The sequence below is a fragment of the Ornithodoros turicata genome, chromosome 1, assembly GCF_037126465.1.
Source record: "Ornithodoros turicata isolate Travis chromosome 1, ASM3712646v1, whole genome shotgun sequence".
Lineage (NCBI taxonomy): Eukaryota > Metazoa > Arthropoda > Arachnida > Ixodida > Argasidae > Ornithodoros > Ornithodoros turicata.
In genome coordinates this window covers 119,681,118-119,691,277 of record NC_088201.1, presented here as the reverse complement: position 1 = coordinate 119,691,277, position 10,160 = coordinate 119,681,118, and the positions used below count along the sequence as shown (strand labels likewise).

At 44.2% G+C, this 10,160-nt stretch overlaps 1 long non-coding RNA gene across 1 annotated transcript; it reads left to right on the top strand.

Moving 5' to 3' along the window:
* The first annotated feature begins 3,070 nt into the window (after positions 1-3,070).
* LOC135378561 (uncharacterized) lies at positions 3,071-10,153 on the top strand. The gene is made up of 3 exons (XR_010418471.1): positions 3,071-3,128; positions 3,652-3,792; positions 9,876-10,153. It is a non-coding gene; the product is annotated as an uncharacterized LOC135378561 (long non-coding RNA).
* Positions 10,154-10,160: the final 7 nt, after the last annotated feature.

Genomic DNA, 10,160 nt, shown 5'->3' with positions numbered 1-10,160 from the left:
TTCGTTGCACGCTTTTGCGAGGTTAGTTTGGGGGACCTGATCCTGGTGGTAGCAATTATTGGTGGTGTAGTGGGGACGAGAATTTTAGCACTTCCGTTTGCGTTTGGCTTTGGCGGTTTTTTGCCGTTGTGGTGGTTCGTGGTTCCAGTTCCAGCTCGTAGCGTTGCGGCTGCGTCCACTCCATTGTTGGCTTCTTGACGGTGTATTTGACTGTTTGGACTGAAGTGGAAAAGCCATCGTCCCTCCAACACATCCACTCCTTCGCTTCGCTGCCGCAGGAATGTCGGACACACGTAAGACATACGCTGCCTCTTTCGTTAATAACTCAAAGTTGTGCGTGTGCGTTGATAGGTTCGATCGTAATGCCGAAAACCCCCAAAAGCACGTTTTACCGGAAGGTACAAAAAAAATCTGAAAACAGCTGCCACCTTTTGTTTGGTGCTTCAAGCATTGTCCCATCAGAGCATTGTTCCGCTACATCAGAGCATATTCATGTTCCCGAACCCGAACGCCTGCAAGACGCCTGAGATAATGAGCAGGATGTTTTGCAGTACGATGTTCAGGAACTTTCGGAAAGCCCTCGGTTAGAGTGTAGTCCGCTGCTCAGCATCACTGCGGCGTCTCCCGAAACCGTGCCAAGCACAACCTCCCACATGACGAATAATGATTCTGGCGAAACCGAAAGCGAATACGTGTTGGCGCACTTGAGAACCTGGGCACTTTCAGGTGTCCACCAAAAGCATATGTGACAGATTTACTGAAAGTACTCAAGTTGCATCCTTGTCACGTGGATTTCCCAAGCAGCGCACCGTTCTTTGTTGCAGACCACAAGGTACAACAGCATCACTGAAATGTGCGAGGGGAAATACTGTCATTTTGGTCTAAAAATTGTTTGGAGTACACACTTTCTGTGACGGATGACATTCCTGAAACAATCTTTGTCAACGTTAATGTTGACGGGCTCCCACTTTCCAAAAGCAGTAAACACCAATTTTGGCCGATCCTGTGCAAAGTAACGAACTGTGACGAGAGACTGCCGCCCTTCCCTGTTGGAGTCTGCTATGGAACATCAAAGGCATTGTGTGCGAATACATTCTTGAGGCCTTTTGTCGACGAGTTTTCCGAAATTCAAAATGATGGCATGAATCTCAATGGCAAAAAAGTGCAAGTATTAATTTCTGGGTTGATTTGTGATGCCCCAGCATACATTCTAGCGATCAAGAGTCATTCCGGTTATTGTAGCAGCACAAAATGCACTATCGAAGGTGAATACATCAGTGATAGAGTTTCCTTCGCAGAGACAGGTGCACCATTGAGGACTGACGAGAGCTTCCGTGGCCAAGAGCAAGAACAGCACCACCTTGGTACATCCATACTCGAGGAGCTCCCGATGAATATGGGAAACAGGTGTCATTACATTATATGTGCTTGGTATGCCTCAGGGTGCAAAAGCGACTGCTCTTCCTGTGGTTCAGAGGAACTAGAGGCCACCGCCTAAGTCCAGCGCTTCGTGAAACAATCTCTGTAAAGCATGCCTCACTGTCGGCATTTGTTCCATCAGATTTTGCTAGAAAACCGCGGTCTATGTCAGAATTAGATCGTTGGGAGGCGACAGAATTCAGAATGTTCCTCCTGTATACGGGTCCACTGTGCCTTGCGACTTCTCTTCTTAGGGCCCAGTATAAGCACTTTCTAGAGCTTCATGTTGCCATCTCCATACTGGTGAGCTCCGGCCTTAGCCTTTCCCAAGAGCACACAGAATACGCCGATAAGCTGCTGTGCCACTTTGTCAGAGCGCACGCGGATATCTATGGAGAGGAGTCCGTTTCCCACAACGTTCATGGACTGACCCACCTCGGTGCTGACGTGCGAAACCACGGGCCCCTCTATCGGTGGAGCTCATTCCCGTTCGAGAATTATATGCAGACTCTGAAGAAGTACCTGCGAAAGCCTGAAAGGCCACTTGAGCAGCTTCATAATAGGATACTTGAGCAGAGAAGCATCCCTCCTGAAAAGCTTCCGCCTCCAAGTGCCGTACGGGTGTCACTTGAAATAAAAGATGCGTCACTCCCCATGAGATGTACTCCGCCTCTCTACAGGCGTGTAACTGTTCCAAGGTGCTTTGAATTGCGGAATAACAGCAGTGACAGCACGTGCTCGTTGCACGATGGTAGTTTTGTGAAAATCACAGTTGTGGCACACCTTGCTTTTACAGGAGAGATGTGCATCATAGGAAGAAAATGCAGGCGCACAGAAGATCTGTATCTGTACCCCTGTGCTTCTTCGTATCTTGGCATTCACGTCGTGTCCCATCCTTCAGAATTGCAAGTCTGGCCACTGACATCCATTGTTATGAAGTGCATGCTTTTACCATACAGGGCTAACTGCCACGTTGTGCTTCCCTTGCCTCACACTGGTTAACGATATCGCCACATTGAGACACTACTTCAGTGCTGTACCATAGGTGTTTTTTTTTGTTATCTGTGTTACGTGTGCTTGGATTTTGTCCAATAACTTTGTGAGCCATGAATGCCAGTTACTGCGGAACACTTGTTCAAAGTACTATTTTTCAATGCTGTGCAGTACAATACAGGGTGCCCTCAAAACCGCGTACTTAGACTACTGACACTACGACACCTAGAACCACTTAGTCAAAGGCACTTGTTTCTTGTTTATGCACACATTTTTTGGGCACCCTGTGTATTGTGGTTATTAACATCATATGTGAGCTGTCTTTCAAAGGATTCATGTGGTGTTGTTGCATTTGGTGCGTTTATGGGCATGTGCTCCAGTGTTCTTTTGGCTTATATTGAGCCTGTGACTGTATTAATGTAGCAGGCGTGCTATCATACGCCTTTCAGTGCACTTATCATTCAAGGGCAGCTACATATAAGCGAATTGCCTCATTGAAATGACTTTTCTAACAGCTCCTGTCAGGTACAGCATTATCAACTTCCCTGGCGAACAGGACCAGGTGGCCGTTGTGCCATCATCGTGGATCGTTGGGGGCTCCTGCTTGTGGCCTCCAGAAAAGGAGGAGAAGAAGGAAGTTGGACTATACGTTCGAAAGAACAAATCACCAGGAGCAGACTGGAAGTCTGTCGATTGTGAAGAGATGGAAACGTACGGTATGTGGTTTTAACTGCTACTGTGCTAGCCAAATTTAAATTGTAGGTTGGAGCAATGTTTAGTGTGTCAGGAAATCAAAGGGCGTGCCAAGAGGTCCTAAGAGAGTGGTGTGTGTGACGGGATTCAGAATGAAAGTAGAACTGGCAGCTAAGGACACTCATGCCAGTAAGGCGGTGTCTGCAATCTGAGTGCAAGGAGCCTCTGTGGTGATAGCTAAGGGGAGGGATCTCGTTGCATATAAGTGGAGCTCCAACCGCATATGATGACTCCGCCGAAACCAGCCTGGAAGCTGCTGTCAGCCAATGCCACATTGCTACTCCAGCTCGGCACTAAATTTTGTTGCTGCGGTCAAAGTGCATCGATCGACATGCTCTTTCTCTCATGCTTCGCGCTCCATTCGATGCTGCTTTTTGTCCCTCGATGCACGACACTCAGTCTTCTCTGCTTTTGTGCCACTACTAATGGTCACCAGCTGATGAAAATTATATCTGATGTGAGCTAAATGTTTCGGTTACTTCACAGAAAGATATGACGAAGCAAGGCAGGTGCTGCCTCTTGCCACCAACACATCAAATCTCAATGGTGAGGTGGAGTACGGACGTGGAAAACGGCGCAGGACAAAGAGGATGCTGTGTTGAAAATGTACATGAAGACGACGAAGTGGTAATCCACATGGTGATGCGCGTGGGACAACCACTGATCTCTATGTATAACACTGATCTCTATAGTAATAGGTTGGATAGCGGATTGAGGGTGCAACCGTACGGTCACCGGCCGCCATCTTGGGAAGCTCAAAACATTGCCGTCCGCCACTCAGCTGCATTATGTGCATGCGCCTTTGCGTAGCATTTTTGTGGTGTCATGCCCGCCTGCTGTGGTTATGGGTGCGCTGACCGTACTGGCAAGGCACCGGGGACGACATTTCACAAGTAAGTGACTTGGTTTTACAAATAAATGCGATTTATTAGTCCACGAGCGGGGTGACAAAACGTTGCTGTTGATGCATGTGCGCGGCACTTTGTGAATCGTATCTCAAGATCTAGGCGTTAAACTTTAAGCCGTACGTTATCTGGATAGAGTCATTGTGATAGTCTAGCCTTCCTGCAGTTCACGGGTATGGTCTCGGCACGCAGCAGGCGTTGAAGTGCGCTTGTCAGCTGTGGTATCTACGGCTCAGTTTGTTGGTCACGGTATCGACGATTGCTTGCTTGGATTAGCCTTGTTATCCCTTCCGTAATTGATGGCATAAATTGTTCAATGCAGGTTCCCTCACGGCCACCCAGAACATTTAAACAAAATGTGCCGTAAATGTCAGGCGAAAGGACTGGACGCCGTCGACGACATCACTGGTCTGCAGCAAACATTTGAAAAACAAATGCTTCGACAGACGCTGTTCCCAACAAGTTCGACTTCCCAGAACACCTCCAGAAAGTAATAATGCATGCGACATATGTAGAGGCCGGATTTATATGCACTAAAAGCTGGTTGAACACACATGCATGAAAAATTCATTTCTCTTGCTCAAAATATGCACCTCTAGGAATTCACTTCCATGCATTTAAAATACACAACAAATTCACTGGGGCAAAAGTATCTTACTTTATGTAGTGTACAAAAAGCATGCAGAGTTGAAAGCATAGATCGAGAAGTTGCCCGTCAAAAGGAACTCGTTACAAAGTTACCGTGTGAAAAATGCAACCAAGTTAAGAACTAAGTTATTCAGCCCGAAACGTACCTTGAAACGTTACAGAGTTATTAAAAAAAGAACGAGTTACTCCCAAGTTACTTTGGACACAAAATAACACTACACAGGTGCAGTTGAGTTCGGCCCTGAGTTGCCTGCGTTGAGTTTTCGTTTATGTCCAACAATTCGAACGCGTTACATCTTATTCCCTGTGGGCACATGATGGTTCAGCTTCATTTCAATAGCAGCAGTTCTTACTTTCTGAACACAATACTGTCATTGACTGGACATCACGTTTTATGACATAAAATGCTGTGGAAGAACCGTAAAGAAAGCAAGGAAATAAGTGGACGTGAGTGAAAACGAATTAGTAACTTGGAATGTAGCTTAAGTTACTTTGGCAAAGTTACCTGAAAAAGGAGTTCCTCTGAAAATTACCACGGCGCAAAAGTAGCGAGTTAAGTTATATAGTTACCAAGAAAAGGAACTTAGTTACAGTAACGAGTTACCTCGAACTCTGGTTAAAAAGTGTGTATTTGCATGAAAATCTAGCCTCTATGAATCAAGTTCCCTAGCTAAGAGTTTCAAGCGATGGTTGATGATTGGAATCAGTACTGCACGAAGAGCACCTTAAAGCTGCAGCTAGTACAATATATGAAAACACTCCTGAATTATGCATTCATATGCAGTAAAAGCCACTCCATATTGGATAGGACAATACTAAGATGGGCAAAAGCATATAAAGACAAAAGTATTGCATGAAAATGTTGCCTAACGTACAAACTCGTATTAGTGGGACATACAAACACACCAGCCACATGTCTCTTTGGTGCGTTCCAGCATGTTTACTTTACTTAGAGACAATAAATAATTTTTCAACCTCGAATGTCTACTCTTTATTCTCGCTGCTTAAGCTTGCGACAACACATGTTTGAATGCAGCCCATCTGATCAATGTATCTGCGATCAGTCTGATCAAAGAAGTTTCCCAGTGCTACGGCGGTATCAGACTGTACCACCTTGCCAAGGAATATACAGAGAAGGTGACAGCCAGGCCTCAGCTGCGAAAGAAATTGTCAAGGTTGATCATATTCAACAACCAGTAATGCACTCTGCCCACTTACCTGTTTGACTGCTTCAAACTTGCTGTTGCAACTGGACTTGTGATACTTTGATGTTGGAACTTTCAGCACAAGACCTTGCTACTTAGCCTTTTTATGACTTATTCACTCTACCTCTAGTCATTTTGAACTGTCTTTACCGCCATTCATTTCCCCAGTGCACATATTTCTAGTCGATATGTTTTTACCGTCATATAGCCTTTATATCACATATCATTCTAGTCCTTTGGAAGTGCTTTAGTGCCGTTCGGCATTTCGTGTCATAACTAGTCATATCTAAACTTCCTGTGCAAAGCATAATGTTTATACCCCAGCATTAAGGTGGTTACATAAACAAACATTCCCTGGCATTCCACACTCCCGAGCAGAAAGGAAATGGGAGAAACACGGGAAGCAACACGCTGCACACACTGACAGACGACAAAGGAAACGTAACACAACAAATACACCACCACACAAAACCAGCAAATCACATAATCGAAGTTCAAAGTACAAAATTGGGACGACACGACCTCACACGAGTACAAAATAGACAGGAAATAACATGTATGTGACGGGATTTCACACAAAAAACGCAAGGAATCCAATCACGAGGGATTTCTGCAGCGATCCGTGGCAAAATTTTAGCGAAGAAGCAAGGGAAGCGCTCACAAACAGCAAAACTTGTCACAGCTTACATGCATTCCAATGGGCTGTAATCACTCTTTTGAGCACCGCAATATGGCGGCCGGTTGTCGTACCCTTTCCCGCGATACCCTCACCCATCCGCTATCCAGTCTTTATACATAGAGATCAGTGATGTATAAAGGCTGGATCGCGCATGGGAGAGGGGCTCGTGGGGGAGAGGCGTGCATTCGGGCCGCCATGTTGGGAGGCCCTAAAACGCAGTGTGTGCCCATAGAAAACAATGGCAGGTAAGGGAGATTGTGAGTATTTATTGCGCTGCAGGCGTTGATCGTTGTTTGTCATCACACAATTTTGTAAGTTGCCAGTATACTGATGTATCCTAACAGTTTTTCACAGGTGTCCTGTCGTTCGATTCTTAATTACGTTATGTTTTGCATTCCGAAACTAGACCTACACGGCAGTGCAGCGCTGGGGATTGTACTACAGTACGTTTCCCAGCCAATATTTCAATAAGAAACGATGTGAGGTTAACAACAACCATGTATGTAATATCCCGTGCTGCGTTCTGGACAAAAATTGTTCCATAAAGAACGGTCCGGGATGATATATACTCGCATGGCAGAAAGAGATCGTACTGTAGAATCACAGCCGTTGTCTTAGTCGTGTATGGGTTTAGTATGATTTATATCAAGCATCGCCGCAGAAACAGTCTTTTAGTGAACGACAGCGGTGCTTTGCCTCGCAAATATGGACACACCGAAGCAGCCCTAAATACTTCACGCAATTAGATCACGCTCGTTAGGACAGTTTATCAGGTAGTGATGTAAGCTTAATCAATTAAGTTACTTAGAAAGTGGTAACACCTCCTTGAGACACAGGACTTATCTCTTTTTGAAGTACAGCCCTTCTATGTTTGTTTGCTTCTTCCTTTATTTGTTCTGATTATTTGCAGGCGCGGTTGTACCAAACCGAATGTCCTTCTCCAGCACTCACATGCTTTTGTTGAATACAACTGCAGAGTGAGAAAAGCTGCTTGGGGACGGGGTCCTGCTATCCAGTGCTGACTTTGTCATGCTTGTTATGTGGAGCATGTTCCAAATAATGCAGCTCAACGTATGGTCTTCAAATTGCAACAGGACTACTTGGAGGTTGAAACAGTTGTGATTTTGTCATTTTGGCCCTCGTGTACCCAGTCTCTGAAACGCAAACAAAAAAAGTCTAACACGATATGCTTTTGTAATGAAGATCACTGATGATGAGTAAAGAGAATATACGAGTTCAAGTTTATTCAATATTTTATATCATTCATTATATTATTCAACATTTTATGTCAAGTTTATACAACATCAAGTTTGTTCAAGTTCAAGATTTATTTCTTGCACTTATGCGTTTCAGGATACAATCAACGTGCAGGGAGGTCGCAAAAGGCTACATTTATTGTTTTGTGACCTTGCTACAATGGCAATATATATTTTAGGAATGACAATGGTCAGGTACGCTCTCTAAATTTGTAGCACTCAATTTTAGGTTGGAATGAGCAATGAATAGCAACTTCCCCACTGATATTTTCTCATATATGCTAAATTTTAAATTTAATGTGATCGAATATGTGATAATATAATAATAATATATAAGAATATAATATGTGATAAATGAATGTGATCAACAGTACATGTAAACAACATGAGTAGCCAGAGAAGTGCATTCTCAATAAATAATTGTCTTCTTATAGCGTATATGTGCATGCCTATTAACTGAAACAATTATCACAGTTCCCTGACAAGTTTTAATTTCTGAGAGTGTACTGTAGAGGCTGCTTAGATCTACAACAGTTCATACAAGGTATTATATACTGTGAATGCGTTTAAAAATCCCATGTGACACATATGCCTTTACTTTCTGGAGGTGCTGTGGTAGTCAAAGTTTGTGGACATTACGCAGGTTCTGCACCCATTTCTTGAGTATATCGAGGCAGCTGTGAAGTAACCTGCATTGATGATGATTATTCCAATTTTTATGGTGCATCGATAACAAAGGAAATAATACATCAGAACATTGGTTTGGGTGCAACCAGTTAAAAATGAATATGTTGTTTAATAAATGCATTGGACAAATGTTAAAACATCAGTTTAAAACATGGTTTACAATCCCTGTATCTTCTAATAATTAAAAAGATTAAAAACTATTCTAACAAGAACATGGGGAACTCTTCTAAAAAGAATTATAATCTCTAATTATTATATTGCTGGGTTAAGGAACCTAAAGTGTAAGGTGTGTTTCTGATGTGAACATGTAAGAAAATATGCAAAACTGAGAGAGGCTAACCACAGTGCGTGCACTGAGGTTGTTCCTTCCTGTAAAGTAGAAACCAGTGGATGAGGAACGTGATACTTACCTGTACACCCAGCCGTATCACACTGCACAGATTATTCACTGGGCAGCCCTCATGATGAAACCTGTATTGAGAGACCACTTTTGCCTTAAAACTGCTACAAATAGCACGACACGCTACAAATTATTACTATCATAACAAGCTGACGATACAGCTCAGACACAAAGGCGTTATTCAAGTCGCGCCACACCACCGTTACGTAGGATTCTTTGTCACAAATCAAACCAAGGCACAAAACAATACCAATACATGAAAAAATGTGACAATCGTGGTCTTATTATGACGTAATACCGAACTTGTGCGCGAAGGTAATTCAAAGAAATGAATGTGGCACTTGCTTCCGCAGGGAACACCGTGTACCATGCTAGCAATGCATGCAAAAAAGCACTCGAGTGTTCGCACATATATTGATGACAACATTACCTGTGTAGTGTAACATGTTCTTTCAAGCATATTATGCACTCAAACTGTATTTGCCGCCGGGTAAAATGCAAGTGTGCTCGATTGAACGTCGGAAGAGCGATCAAGCAACCTGCATCCAGTCCTCGTTTTGGGCAAAAAAACACTTCATAATGGTCAAATAAATGTACAGAATGGACGCCTATTTATTCCTTGATGAAGAGTGACCCACCTGTATAAGTTTAGGCCCTGTAACCTTGCCAGTACGGTTGGTACGACCGTAATTGCAAGAAGTTGCCATGATCGCTGCGGCGGCTGTTGTGGGCACCGTAAGATGGCGGCCGGTTTCTTCACGCTCGCGCTCCCTATCCGCGATCCAGCCTTTTACAATCGAGATCAGTGGGGACAACTTCTTCTTCACTTGTACCTAGCTTTGCCCATGTACGGACGCACGTATGAGTTTAGTAAAAGCTTTGTGGGAGTTCAGCGCTGTTAGCTTTTCTCCTCCTGTTGGGGTCTCCTAGGTCTGGCAGTTGCTCCATTCCCGGTTTAAAGTTTACCGTTCAACATTTGGTGCCGAAACCCGGGACCAAGACGGCAGCTGCAACGACGTTCGAACGCTTCGCCATGCCTAACAGCAACGTTCCAGAGAAGCTTCAGGCCAAGCCGACAACGAGAAGAACGCAAGCAACGAAGATTATTAACGAAGCTACCGCTGCGCCTCAGGACCAGAGTGCCACAGCAGAGAATATCACAGCCCTACTGGAGAAGCTCACGACATGCAGCAAGTAGCTTTACGTTTTGGATCG